Below are 14332 nucleotides of genomic sequence, written 5' to 3'. Positions count from 1 at the left end.
GGGGCGGGATGGGGGGGGATAGCGGTGATGATGGTGTTGGAGGGGGGGGTTCCTCTCACTGCCCCGCTCCGGGGGCATCCAGGCGGGCAGAGAAAGGCTAAGTTAGGGTTTGCACCGGTGGTAGTTTCTGGTCGTTTTTTACTTCAAAAAGGCGGGGGGGGGAATGGTGGTCGTGGTGGGGAGCATCTTTAAGACACTTCATCTCTCAGCGCTGGGTACGGGATGCGGTGTCTGGATGCTGATGGCGGAGCGGCATCACCCTGCGGTTGGTGGGAGCCGGGAGGTGTGTGTCAGAGCTCTCTCACCCACCGGCTGCCGTGGGGAGAAGGCAGGACGCCCGGGCCTGCCAGCTGAAGCTAATTGCCTGCTGGGAGGCAGCACCCAGCTGGATTGAGTCAATCCGTGAAAATTCCCTGCCACGGATCCCTGATTCAGGCACCGTCTCCCGGCTTAAACAGCGGTGGGATAGCTCTGTGTGCCTTGCACTGATTTAGGGGTATCACCCCTTTACCCTCCGCTGAGCACTGCAGGCCTTCCCTGTCTCAGAGGTAGGGGAAGGTGCCCTCCAGCTGAGGAGATGGTGTTTGTGAAGAAGGTGTGCAGCACCCTCCTGGCACATGGCGAGGGGAAGCAAATACAGGACACTTTCATGTGAGAAGACACTTTCATGAACAAAAACCACACCTGGGCTCGGAGCAACCCAAACCCAAAGATACACGGGCTCCTACTAACAGCGTGTGGAAAGAGCACATCTTGATGCTTCAAAGTTAACAGTCAGTGTTGGTGCAGGCGTGCGTACAGCTGGGGTTGCTTTCAAGTGTCTCAGCTACCTGATGCTGCCTCCTCTGAGTTAAAACAGGAGGGATTTTTAGCTCGGATCAGTGCATCGTGTATCAGTCCAAAGGGCAACGTTAAGAAGCGTAGTTCTTCAGTTCTTTATCTTTTTCCTCTCCCCTGGAAAAAAATGGGCATCTCGTTGTGAAATGCAGGTCTTCCATTAAGAAAGGAAAAGTATCGGGCCGATTTTCAGCCAAGAGAGTGTTTTATCTCTGAGATACCGTTGCTGCTCCTTTTAAACAGGAGAATTTGGAAACCGTGGAACCTTTTCACCCAAGCATCATTTCCTGACCATGCGAGTTTTCACCTCCCCAGCCAGCCCAAAGAGGGAGTTGGGGTTAGTAATAGCTCTCTCAAGCCGAGCAAATACAACACAGGCTCAATTACGTGATAGAGCTGGCTCTTCTCAGGCAGTGAGCTGCTGGTTACCACAAGTGGCAGGACAGAGCAATAATGCAGCAATTCCTATTAGCTGTAATAGGAGGATCTTTATTTTGATGTCACTGCTTTGATTTTTGAACTCAAAATAGGAAAAAGGTACACTGTCCCTAGCTGTTCCTCTTCTGCGCCGATTAAAATGCAAAGTGCTGGATGCAGAGTCTGCCTTCAACAGGGGTGGGGGCATTACACCCTTCCGAAGAGGTGAATGAAACAACGTCTGTCTGCATCTATAGGTGCTACTTAACCCTCGCTTCTGCAGCTTGCTCCTTTCCCTCACGTGTGTGTGGCTGTGCTCCTGACGCCGTTCAGCCTCAGGAAGGACCACCAAGAGCTCTGGGCATCCACCACCCCTCACCCAGGGGGGAGTGGGAGTGGGGGTACCGCCGCTCCAAACAGCCCCAGGAAATCAGTGTTCACTCCTGCAGCGGCTCTTCTTCAAAATCTTAGCAAATTATAAAAATTCACCTCTCGCTGAGCGACACATTGATGGAGGATGCAAGGCAGTGATGGTGGCCAAAGGGCTAGTGGGGCTAGCCCCCTGGTGGGTGAAGGAGTTTGGTGAGCATCCCTCTCAGCCGAGAGCAAGGAAGGGCTCCCACAGCCCAGGAAAGCCCAGACTGAGTCCGGAGCAGCAAGAGGTGGAAGAGGATGGAGCCTGAGGCAAGCCTGACCGCAGAGAGGAAAAGGGGAAGGAGCTGCTCTGCTTGGGCTTGGACTTTGTTTCTAGAAGGGGTAGATTGCCTGAAGGGCTACAACAGTGTGGTGACCAGAACTGACACCTGTAACCACTTTTAATGCATCCTCCTGAGCTGAAGTGGAGACGGAGCCCTGATCAACGGGCTGGACCTGAAGCTCTGAGCTGCTGTTTCACAGCACAGACTGTAAAATACAGGAGGATTTGTCCTCTGATGATCTCCCCCAGTGTTTCGCAGTCACAGATTTTGTGATTTGATGCCTTCCCACACTTGGTCACCCCTCCGCTATTTATTTTAAGCAAGTTTCCAGCCATGCCTCAAACCTGTATTGCCTCCGGTGGGGATAACCCCTCACCAGCACCAGCACAGACAGGCTGGAAACAAGTCAGAGAGATGACGTGAGGGTGGTTTTATTCTCCATATGTCCTCAGAGAGCTGCCTCTCTCTCCCCACACTGCTGCTGTGGTTAAAAATGCCCCTTCTTAGCAGCCACCCCCCAGAATGACAATAAAAAAGCACCAGATCCTGTCTGCACACGCAAAAATGGGTTCCTGGTGTTCGGGCAAGTAAACATCGAGGCAATATTGGTAGATCTCTGCTTCCTCACCACGGGTCAGTCATGGGTGAGAGGCATTTCTGGCCCACTTTGTCCCTCGATGGAGGGAGAGGGCTTCAGCTCCCCTCCAGCTGGAGAGCATGGCAGGCTCCCGGCTGCTTCTAGCAAGTGTAGGGTGGGCATCCCAGCTAGATTTTTGGCTGTTTGTGGGCTTACAGCTTATCTTCTCCTGGAGCTTCATAATCTTCTTCACAAGTAAAATATCATGCCTGTATTTGAAGTTGCAGGATTTTATTTTTATCTTGCCATGCACACTCATCTATTTAATTTTGTATTTTTATCTTTCCGTGCACACTCATTTATTTGATTCTTTTATTCTGAGACCCACTCTGGATAAAAGGCTGGATTAAAAATTGCAGCTAAATGCACACAGCTCCAAAAAGTGATCCCTCACTCCAGGCCAGGTGGCGAGAGCAGTCACATTGACTTTGCTCAGGACTGGAGAAGAGGAAGACCATGCCCACCCTACGTATCATTTGACTCTGAGTCCTTAATACAATATAATCATTTTCTTTGTGTGTATGTGTGAAGGTGTAGGAAGCTTGTGCCGTCACCAGTGCTCCTGCAGTGAGAACACAGTGGTCAGTTTTGCACAGTTAGTGCCATGGCACAGGAAACTGCTTGAGGATGCTTGAAAGCCAGGACAAAAGGGAGATGGGGGGAACAAAATCTGGTGTATTCTGGGCTCACGCTGCTTATTGAGAAGGTCTCTGGACTCAATTATTTCCAGAAGTGTGGAAAGGTATTGCTTCAAAGGGAAAAAAATCATTGACTCAAAAAAAAGAGCTCGGGAATGGATTAACAGGAGTGCAGCGTGGGCAGACTGGGACTGACACCTGTGAGTGAAAGCAGGGCAGAAATTGCTCCTCAGTATCTAAGGTGGGAGTCAGGTGGAAGGGAGGCTTTTAGGTCCAAATTTGCAATATGGCTCTCCTCCCAATAACAAAACCAGCTATTTCTTAGCCTGGAATATCCCAAAATTAATTTAGTTCTTCCTTTTTTACCCAAATATTTTGGACACCTGCTACTGCAGTTATTCCAGCAGTGCCCATGCACAGCAGCTTCAGAGCCTGAGCCTGTCTGGGACCAGGAGACACCTGGGGCTGTGTGTGACCTGCACATCAGGGCACGCCTCCATGCCAGAACATATGATGTGGACATCGACCACTCTGTGCTGGTTGGCTTCAGTGCACGAGAGCAGTCGTCAGCACCTTTAAGTTGCTTTACAAGCAAAAATGTAACCCAAAATGTTGGCCACTGTGTCTTTGTGTGATTAAGTTTTTTTAAAAATTCATTTTACCTATTAAAATACTCCTTTTCCATATTTTACCTGCTCAAAAACAAGGTCAGAGGGAATTGTCCTAGTGATGTAGCTATTGGGTAGGTAGGTTTTGTCCTTTAGTTGGATTCCAGCAAAGATGAAACAGGTGTAGTGGTGACTGTAACTGAGGGTAATGAGAAAATTTATTTGTGGCAGTGAGAGACACTAAAAGAGCCATCAGGGCAGGTTAGTCGCAATTGAATGAGTATAGGGGTGGTCAGTCTGTGGGGAAAACAAGAATTAACACAAAAGTCTGCAATTGATTACTTTAAAATATAAAATGGCAATGACTAGCACTGAGATTTGGCTGGCAGAGCATCATTCCAGGCTGTAAGTACATATTGTGCCAATACATCCTCCAGACCACCTGGCCACAGACCAGCTTCCTTTTTTCATCAGGCACAAGGAAAAACTACTGCTTCCCAGCCCCACAGCCCCTAGTTACCATGTTGTTAAAGACATTTCTGCATGTACAAACAAGAAAAAAAAATTCAAACATAATCCAATGAAATGCAGGGGTGTGCTAAGGGGAGTTCTGCATGCCTTGTGAGGCTCAAAATTATTAAGGGCTAAAATTTAATAATGATCTTGTCGTGTCCTTATGGCAGATAATAGCCTAAGCTATGTGGTACTTCTTGTGTTCTTAACAGGCTTGAGTTTTCAAACATTTTCAAACAAACACGTGACTCTGCTGATTTTACCCCTCTATAAATGAGACAACCTGTTCAGGCGATTTCTTCATATACTGTATCTCAGTTTTTAACATAGGAATATTAATGAGCCTAGCTTTCACAAAAACAAGGTGTGCATGGGTGACCTGGGGAGGCATACATTATTAGATAAGAATACACAGTTGCTTTTCAAATTAGTTTTTTATCTTCTTAGATGTTAATGTTGATGTCTTACTGTTAATATTCAGGAGTGAATGAGTTTCTGAGTATTTTCCAACCTATTTCCAAGTGTCCTTTGATCCTGACCGGAGCATGTCTGGAGACCCTCCTCCTCATTGTGACATTGTCTTTTCTTGATTCTGCAAGGGGCCACCTCCTCACCCCTCTCTGGGTAGATTTGTATTGGAGATCTTGATTTCATCACTTGGTTCATCCCTGTCTACAAAGGCCAACTTTCTCCTCTACCTCTGCCTGAAGAAGGTGATTGCCATCCCTTCAGTAATTGCAGGGATTGCAGGAAAGCAATTATTCTAAACTGAGTACTTTAAGGTGATTGCTTAGAAGAGAGGCTTGCCTCATAAGTGTGCTTTCAAGAACAGGTATGCAATTAGGAGGATAATTATTTTGATAAATTCTGAACCACTAACAATTACGATGGCGCAAGAAAAGCAGCCCTAAAATAGTTGAGTTCTGATTCTGCAGGTGCTAAGTGCTGGCTGCTTTCAACTCCTGCCGAATTCAAAGGAGAGTTGAAGGCATTCAGTTTCTCCCAAAGTTGGGGTTTAAGAAAAGGCTTTCCCTTCCCTAAACATAATCACTCATGTTTGAAGGGGGGGCAACCTGAAGAAAATGACAGGAATATGAAAGGAGGATTCTTTTTTCCTTCACTGAGCCGTTAGCACTGACAGCCATAAAACCACATCTGGGACCAATACACAAACATTAATAACCAGCCATCAGCGTAGTTTTACCAATTAGTGCTAATTACATTTCATTAGAAAAACTGGCAGCATAGGGAGGGTGGAGTTTGAACTACTTTTTTGTTTCTTACTGACCTACATAACTAATGAAAAGTTTTAATTAACATAAAACTATACTTTTTTTTATGTCCATCAACGCAGTTTAGAGGAGATTACAGGAAAAAAATTACACCTGGCTAATTGGAAAAGTAGAGTACCGAGAATTTACTGGGAGGTCTGTTCTTCAGCTCAACACAAGATTTTTGTACTTTTCTGGTTATAGCCAAATTGTACTTACCACTAGTCCTGTGACAACATTTGGCCCTTGCTTTCCATTAGGCAGTAATTTCCAGCAGAAGAATGTGAAGTGAAAAAATTCCATGACCTGAAACATTTTAAAATCGGTGATGAGTGCTTTTCTTTTCATCCCCCTGGACAAGGAGAGACTAGCAAATACAAAGTGCAATATGCAGTATTTAATTTCAACACCGTTCTGAGCATGAATAGTATTCATCACCCTTAAGTATAAACTTATGATTAATTTTTCTATGCCCACAGCACACTTGACACAGTTAATTTTCTTCATATTATTATACCTGAAGTTCTGCATAAGAGGACCCAGTGTCTTTCACCCCCAGCTCACAAATTCATTACTCACTGAAGGCTGGATTGTGTAAATTAAGGTGCCTGGCCCCATCCGTTTTCCCACCAGAAAAGTTCCCAAATCACACTTTCTGGTCCTTTCCACCAGTTTGGCAGAGGCAGCCAAAAGCAGAATGAGGAGGCACATGTTCAACTTCCACAGCAGCTGTGGGGTGGGCAGCACAGCCCATTACACGGGGACCTGCACGGGGACAGCAAGACAGATTCCTTCCTGCCGCTGCCTGAACTTAACAGCTACGAGCAAGTCCAGTGGACTCAGTGCCCCCATAGGGCACTTAAATTCAAAATTCCAATCTCCAGGCCCCTGCTCAGCTGTCAGTTAACTCAAAGGCACTTCACTATTTCTTAGCAAAAATTTCCCAGGAGCTTGGGGGGGTGCTTCTGGGAGTGGGCTCAGCCTCAGCAGTGGGGATCTTGCCTCAGAAGGGGGGTACCCCACCGTGCTGGATCAACAGGAGTCTGTAAGCCAGTGGGATGTTTCCAATAAGGAGGGTCTCTTTCAATCCATCAGGGATGTGCCTTCCCTCACCCTAACCGAGCAGCTGAGCTTTCCACCCAGGTGCAGAAGAAATCTGCTTCCACAGCTCAGGGGGATTCAGGCCCCCGTGTCTCCTCTCTCTGCAGGGTTTGTGTAGACACAGCGTGTTTGCCCAGAAGCATTTAATTAACCATGTAGAAAAGTAAAAAACAAAACACGTGTGCTACCTTTTTTTTCCTCGCATAAAGAGCAGCGTTATATATTCCTTCAGGACACGAGGCAAGAAGAAGCAGGAATCGGAGTGGGGTCCCCATGAGAGAGGAGAATGAGAGAGCTGAAGCAGATGCGTTCCCACAGATCCTTTGCAAGGCTACGGCAGGAACAGAGCTGCTGTTTGAGAACCCTTCCAGGGCCAGTACCCGTATCTTCACAATCCTGAAGGTAGGAAAACAGAAGAGGGCAAAATGTCACAGTTTTATAGCACTACGTAATGGCTTTCTAAGCTGTTGAGATTTTTTTTATATTTTTATATTTATATTTATATCCAAAAACTACAAAAGGGTAGTTGCATCAATGTTACACTAGAATTTTGTAACTTTCTTTGGTGTCTGTTCTGATGCACATGTTAAAAACCACAGTATCAAGGTGCAAAAGGTTTAGAGAAGCCCGCGATGTAAAGCAGCAGCCACACAGTGTGACTGGGTGCAGCCAGAAGAGAGGGACCAGAAAGGAAAACCCACTAGACAGTTCTTGGCATCAGCAGAGTTCGAAGAAGCAGAGATTTGGATCTGAGCTGGTCTCGTCTCTGATCCCCATGCTTATTTTCCATACTTTTTTCATGTAGCCACAGAAATAACTCGATTTGGCTGTAGCCACAATACCACTGAGCTGTGCCAATTGCATCGGCTGTTCATTTGGCTCTCGGCACAGGCAACAGCTCGAGTCCATTCAGGTTTCTCCCTGCACGTGACCCTTTTTTTCCTCTTTGGTGCTGCCTTTTTGTAGTGGAATATCTGTCAGCTCCCATCAGGTGAGATGATAACAAACTTAAAAGACGGCTAGAAAAAAAACATGATCACCATTCCCGTATATTGTTGCCACCCTGAAATTCGTAACAACAAGAGATTTAACTGAAAAGAAGGCTGAACTAAATTAGGTTGGATTAGCTATTCTCCTTTAGAAAAACAAAAAAAACCAAAACAAAACAAAACACACAAACAAAACCACCAAAAAACCCCAAAACAGAAACACCACACCCAACTAAAAAAAAAAAAAAAACCAAACAAAAAGAACATCAGCAGTTCTTAAAAGTGGGGGGGTGCAAGAAGGTGAGGCTAAGTCCACACCAGCCCTGCTGGTACACGTCAGGGTGTGTGACTTTGGTGGCTGTCCCTGCAAGGGGAAGCTGTGTAGGGAGAGAAGAGGAGCGGGTGAGAAAAAAGGCAATGGTTGGAATTGAGGTGACTTACCCTGTGACAGTCTGTTTGGGAACAAAAGAGGAGAGGGCAGCAGTCTGCCAGTGACATTTAGCCTGTGGCACCAGCGTGGCCAGGAAAAGCCTCTGATATCATGCTTCATTCCTTTTTTCTTCATCTTCCTGCCTTCTCTGCACAAGGTCTACTGCACCCTCTGGGGAAAACAGCTCCCCAGAGCAAGGGCTGAAACCCTACTTGGCTACACAGAGGAAAAAGTTCTGTCTTTTGTTTCAAGTAAGATGACTTTCAGATGTTTGGATCCCCAGGGGAGTCATCTAATTCTTCGTGCTTGCTAATGAAAGGCAAATCCATCCAGGTCTAGTCTTCATCAACAGGTTAATTGTCATAATATTAATTATTCCCTTTTATTAAGTTTAATTCCATTTAAAAGCTTTGCCCTTCTTTGTAATCAGGTGTTAAGGTTATATTATTTATATGAGGTGATTGCTTTCTTTAAAGTGTGAAACAAACTAATTTCTCTGGTACCAATGTCAATACATTTTTGGTGCATAAAGCATCAGGTATTAGATAGGATGGGACCATGTATGGTAGTGATGATGGCAAGAGCTTCAGATAACAGGCTTTCAAAATCTAGTGCTAATTAGATCTTCATCTGATCAGACCTTCTATGTGTCCCTGACCATTACATTTCCCTCAGTTGCTCCAGTATATTCTCTGTGCTGAAGTTTATTTGTGTCTGGTTAAACCTGTTTCCAGAAGGGCATCTAGTTGTCCCATGGCAGTTTATTCAAATGGTTAGTTACTTCCCATGTGAAAGTAAGATTCCCAACTGTCCAACTTGACTTTGCCAACTTCAGCTCCCAAACAAGGATTTCTCAGAGTCTTTTTCACCTGACTTTAAGGGTCCAGATGAGGGCCTTTCATAACTGTACTTTTGTCCATGAAAATACTTCAATACCACATTCAAACCACTTAATGAGATTTTTAAGTTCATCAGACCGAGCTCTTTACATTTCTCACTTCAAAAGTGCTTCTTTAAGCAGTTCCAGGACACACAGGGAGGCTGAACAGGAGCAGGACCCCCAGATGACAGGGACCCTGATAGGTCCCAGCTGCCTGAGCTGGTGGTCTGTGTGATCCTGACCTGCTTGAGCCACCACTGTGCTCCCCACTGCTGGGCAGAGATAGAATCATAGAATCATCTAGATTGGAAGGGACCTTAAAGATTATCTAGTCCAACCATCAACCTAACTCTGACAAAAAAATAAATAAGAAATAAGCATTAAAAAAAAAACAAAACACTAAACCATATTCTTGAGGACCATGTCAACCCATCTTTTGAACACCTCCAGGGACGGTGCCTCAACCACTTCCCTGGGCAGCCCATTCCAATGCCTGATAACCCTTTCCGTGAAGAAATTTTTCCTAATATCCAATCTAAACCTCCCCTTGTGCAACTTGAGGCCATTTCCCCTTGTCCTATCTCCTGTGACTTGGGAGACGAGACCTACCCCCTGCCTCTCTACATCCCCCTTTCAGGTAGTTATAGAGCACGATAAGGTCTCCCCTCAGCCTCCTCTTCTCCAGACTGAATAACCCCAGTTCCCTCAGCCTCTCCTCACAAGACTTACTCTCCAGACCCCTCACCAGCTTCGTTGCCGTTCTCTGGACCCGCTCCAGCACCTCAATGTCTTTTTTTGTGGTAAGGGGCCCAAAACTGGACACAGTACTCAAGGTGAGGCCTCACCAGTGCCGAGTACAGGGCCCTCTCGGGCCCTACTCCCCACACTAATCACCTCTCGGGCCCTACTCCCCACACTGTTCCTGATACAGGCCAGGACACCATTGGCCTTCTTGGCCACCTGGGCACACTGCTGGCTCATGTTCAGCTGACAGTCAACCAACACCCCCAGGTCCTTTTCTGTCAGGCAGCTCTCCAGCCACTCTGCCCCCAGCCTGTAGCGCTGCAGGGGCTTCTTGTGACCCGAGTGCAGGACCCGGCACTCGGCCTTGTTGAAACTCATCCTGTTGGCCTCAGTCTATCAATCCAGCCTGTCCAGATCCCTCTGCAAGGCCTCTCTACCCTCCAGGTCTGTGAACTTACTGAGGGTGCACTTGATTCCCTCATCCAGATCATTGATAAAGGTATTAAAGAGAACGGGTCCCAGTACCGAGCCCTGTGGGACACCACTCGTGACTGGCTGCCAACTGGATTTGACTCCATTTACCACCACTCTCTGGGCCCAGCCTTCCAGCCAGTTTTTAACCCAGCAGAGGGTATTCCCATCCAAGCCATGAGCAGCCAGTTTCTCCAGGAGGATACCGTGGGAGACTGTTGGAGACTGTATTGAAGGCCTTGCTAAAGTCCAGGTAAGCAATATCCACAGCCTTTCCTTCACCCAGGAAGCGGGTCACTTTGTCATAGAAAATCAGGTTTGTCAAGCAGGACCTGCCCCTCATGAACCCTGTGTGTCCTTCATGGCCTCAGCTGATCTTGCTCCTGCCCCATGAGCAGTGAGGAGCTGGGGGCTTCCGAGTCCCCACCTCTGCTAGCCACTGCCACCATCTTGGCTTTGCTGAGCTCCCTTATGAGGGAGGGATAAGCCTGTGCTGGGGTGGAAAAGCCTTTGCTCCGCCCTGGGAGATATGGACAGCCCTCTCTGGAAAGGTGGTTCCTTCTCTTTTTTAGAGGAACAAACTTCAGGCTTGCTTTCACTGCTGAGGAGCTTGTAGTAGCCCATGACCCTTCTCAAAGGGCTTGCTCCATGCTGGGCGATGGCAGCCACAAACCCCAACGCTGGCTTTGTAGGGACCTACCACTGTTCTGCACAGCAGCAGCTCCCTACAAAGCTCCTAATGAAAAGCCCAGAACTGCCTCATCCCCAGCCAGAAAGGAACTGAAAGAATTCACCATCATGTCCTTTTGTCCCTTCTCCATTCCCCACACTTCACAAATTCTCATCTATAATTGATTGTCCTGTTACCCCCTTTTATCGATTGTACATCACTGCTTATTCTGAGTTGCTGCTTTCATTTTTTCCACAAAGTGTGGGTGGTCTTTCAGGCAACTCTGTCATCTTTCTTGGCACCAGAATCACAGGTTTTTGGTTATTTAATGAGCTCTTCTTGAAAGAGCTCACAGTTCTCCATCACATTTGAAACTTCTGATTATTTTTTTTTCCCAAATATCAGTCTCACCGTTTTTTCTTCAGATTTGGGAAACTAGTCCTTCTGAAACAGTAAAAATGCGTAAAAGTCTGTTCTCTTTTTGAGCATTTTTAACATTAGCAAGCGGTGAATACCTGTCACTGGCTGACCACCTAGCTTTACCTGTCACAGAAGGGTCCAGAATAGATTTGGTGTAGGGTGGGTGTTCTGGGTTAGGAGGTAACTTTTAGGAAAAAAAAAAAAGCCTTCAAAATAGTCTTAGAGGATACTGCAATTCTTTCCATACAGCAGAACTTGTGAAGGAAAGAGGAATTGTATATGTGAAATTTTGTTCCAACTGGTTTGAATCCAGGAGTTCTTGTTTGATCCATTATAGTCAAGCCAGAAATTACATTCCTAATATTTGAGCCTGTTTGGGTAGCAGGTTGTATTTCAGCTGATGATTTATTTATGAATCTGAGGAAAAAGATTATTTATGACTGCAAAAGTGGGATAAATTGTAAAATTTTACCTATACCCAAAATCAAATTACAAAACTTTAGCCTATATGTTATTCACAAGCTGCCTTCCTAATATATTATTTAGCAAACATAACATTATCTCATTATATGTGGTCTTTGCCCCAAAGAGTTTGCTGTCTCATTCGAGCACCAAGGATTTATTTTTTTTTCAGCAGAGGAAAGCATAATGAAGTAATTAGTTTTGAAATAAACAGACATCATTTCAGATTAGAGGGGATGCACTTTTAATTAAGGCATCGCCCAGAAACCTTCATCTGCAAGGCATGCAATTCTGCACCAGCAACGGCACAAGACGTTACGCGAAGGATTTCACTGAAGGCAGAAGCCAGCCCTCTCATGTTATAACAGTGAAATAATTATACCCAGGCCCAGGTCATAGGTCCATCAATAAAACACAAAGGATCTTCCTTCCTAATATATTATTTAGCAAACATTATCTCGCTTCCTTCCTAATATATTATTTAGCAAACATAACATTATCTCATTATATGTGGTCTTTGCCCCAAAGAGTTTGCTGTCTCATTCGAGCACCAAGGATTTATTTTTTTTTCAGCAGAGGAAAGCATAATGAAGTAATTAGTTTTGAAATAAACAGACATCATTTCAGATTAGAGGGGATGCACTTTTAATTAAGGCATCGCCCAGAAACCTTCATCTGCAAGGCATGCAATTCTGCACCAGCAACGGCACAAGACGTTACGCGAAGGATTTCACTGAAGGCAGAAGCCAGCCCTCTCATGTTATAACAGTGAAATAATTATACCCAGGCCCAGGTCATAGGTCCATCAATAAAACACAAAGGATAGAGGGGAGATTTAGATTAGATGTGAGGAAGAAATTCTTTCCTGTGAGGGTAGTGAGGCACTGGAACAGGTTGCCCAGAGAAGCTGTGGCTGCCCCATCCCTGGAGGGGTTCAAGGCCAGGCTGGATGGGGCTTTGAGCAACCTGGTCTGGTGGGAGGTGTCCCTGCTCAGGGCATGGGGGTTGGAACTGGGTGATCTTTAAGGTCCCTTCTAACCCAGACCATTCTATAATTCTGTGATAACAATTTCAAAAGGCATACATTATGTTTAGTCCTCCTCACGATACACTGAGCGCGCTTCCCTGTGGTTTGATTTCTCGGGGAGCTGGAAGCATTAAGGTGCAGAGTCTTTCAGGCAGTTCCAGCCCTGAGAATTATTCCACCACAGCTCGGTGCCATCTATCACGCCTCATAGTGCCTGAACAGAGGCGGCCCATGAATGCAAATGGGAGGAATAATTTCATTAAATTATTTTTATAACTGCATAATTTTAGTGATTAAAACCTTTACTTATACCAATTCAGAGGCAAGCAGAATATTATACTAATGCACTCCGTTATTAAATTTTTAAGGTTGACTAGTAAATTTGTGGGTGATGCAAGCCGCAGTTAAAAAAGCTTTGAGGAGAAAATGACCAAACAGCGTTTTGATTAGTACAAGTGTATTTACGGGAATTGTCTCCCCAAATTCAGTTTGGTGGGAACAGATGGTTTGGGTTTTTTTTCCCCACATACCTGATTCTGTGGCTATTTTGCTGTGCTTCAGATGTTTCCGAGGCACAGGTGTTTCTAGGCAACATTTGCTGAATTCCCTGAGGAAAAATATCAGCATAGGAAAAGCCAAACTAAAAGCTGCCTGACCCAGGAGCTGCACTGGGTTATCCCTGCTGTCTAGTCTTTCAGTCACTCAAGGCCAAAGAAATGTGCTTATTTATTTCTTTGGGCTTTGGGTCAAGCTTTTAGGTTACAGTCTGCAAAAAACAGTGAGAAATCCCAACTGAGCAAAGCCCGGGAGGTTTATAAGGGAGCACTGAAAATAAATTGCTCATCAAATACTGATAATCATTCAGCCATCTCCATAAGTGTGCACAGGACATGGAAAACAAATGTAACAAAGGACACGCATTACATGAATATCCTGATTTTAGATCCATTTTATCCTGCCAAAAAAAAATTAATATCTCACAAAAAATACATGTAAGGGAGCAGGGCTCTGTACCGATTTAATCACAGTGCTTGGTCCCAGGTTAGCTTAAAGGAAAAAGAGAGAAGTCACCTCACCTTTCATAATTCATTAGAAATGTAAGTTAGGCACTACAATTGATTCAGAAGAGTACATGACACCTTTTTCACTGCCTCTTCTCTATTTCTCTGCCAGAAAGCTCTTATATCTCAGCTTCTTACAAGATTGTTAAATTACTAGTCAGAAGAACAAACCTTTCAAAAGATTTAGAGGTTTTACCTTCTGGATTATATACCATGGTGATTTAATACTAACACGCTGCGGTGCTGACTAGGGCAATTTCATTCATAAGAATTTATGGGCTACTCAGAATATATCCTAAGCGATAATTATAATTATCTGACAAGTTGTTCTGTGAGCAGGGGGGACTGATATTGTGTCCATGTCCCTCGAGCCCCTTCCCATCCCAGGCATCCCATCTCTCTGCTTCCTCCAGCAGCCCCTGGCTGGGGCTGGAAAAGTTCCAGCCATTGCTACATGT

The 14332-nt window shown here is 45.4% G+C and overlaps 1 long non-coding RNA gene across 1 annotated transcript in view; it reads left to right on the top strand.

Annotated features, from left to right (window-relative positions):
- LOC106893014 overlaps window positions 1-14332 on the top strand; it is a 39494-nt gene that overhangs the window by 15027 nt on the left and 10135 nt on the right. Inside the window, exon 6 of the long non-coding RNA XR_001412969.1 lies at window positions 6953-7122. This is a non-coding gene — a long non-coding RNA (uncharacterized LOC106893014). The remainder of the gene's footprint in view (window positions 1-6952; window positions 7123-14332) is intronic.

This window comes from Calidris pugnax, unplaced genomic scaffold, assembly GCF_001431845.1.
Source record: "Calidris pugnax isolate Ruff unplaced genomic scaffold, ASM143184v1 scaffold24, whole genome shotgun sequence".
Lineage (NCBI taxonomy): Eukaryota > Metazoa > Chordata > Aves > Charadriiformes > Scolopacidae > Calidris > Calidris pugnax.
Note: the sequence above shows the minus strand (reverse complement) of the source record. Positions and strands in the feature narration are given on the sequence as shown.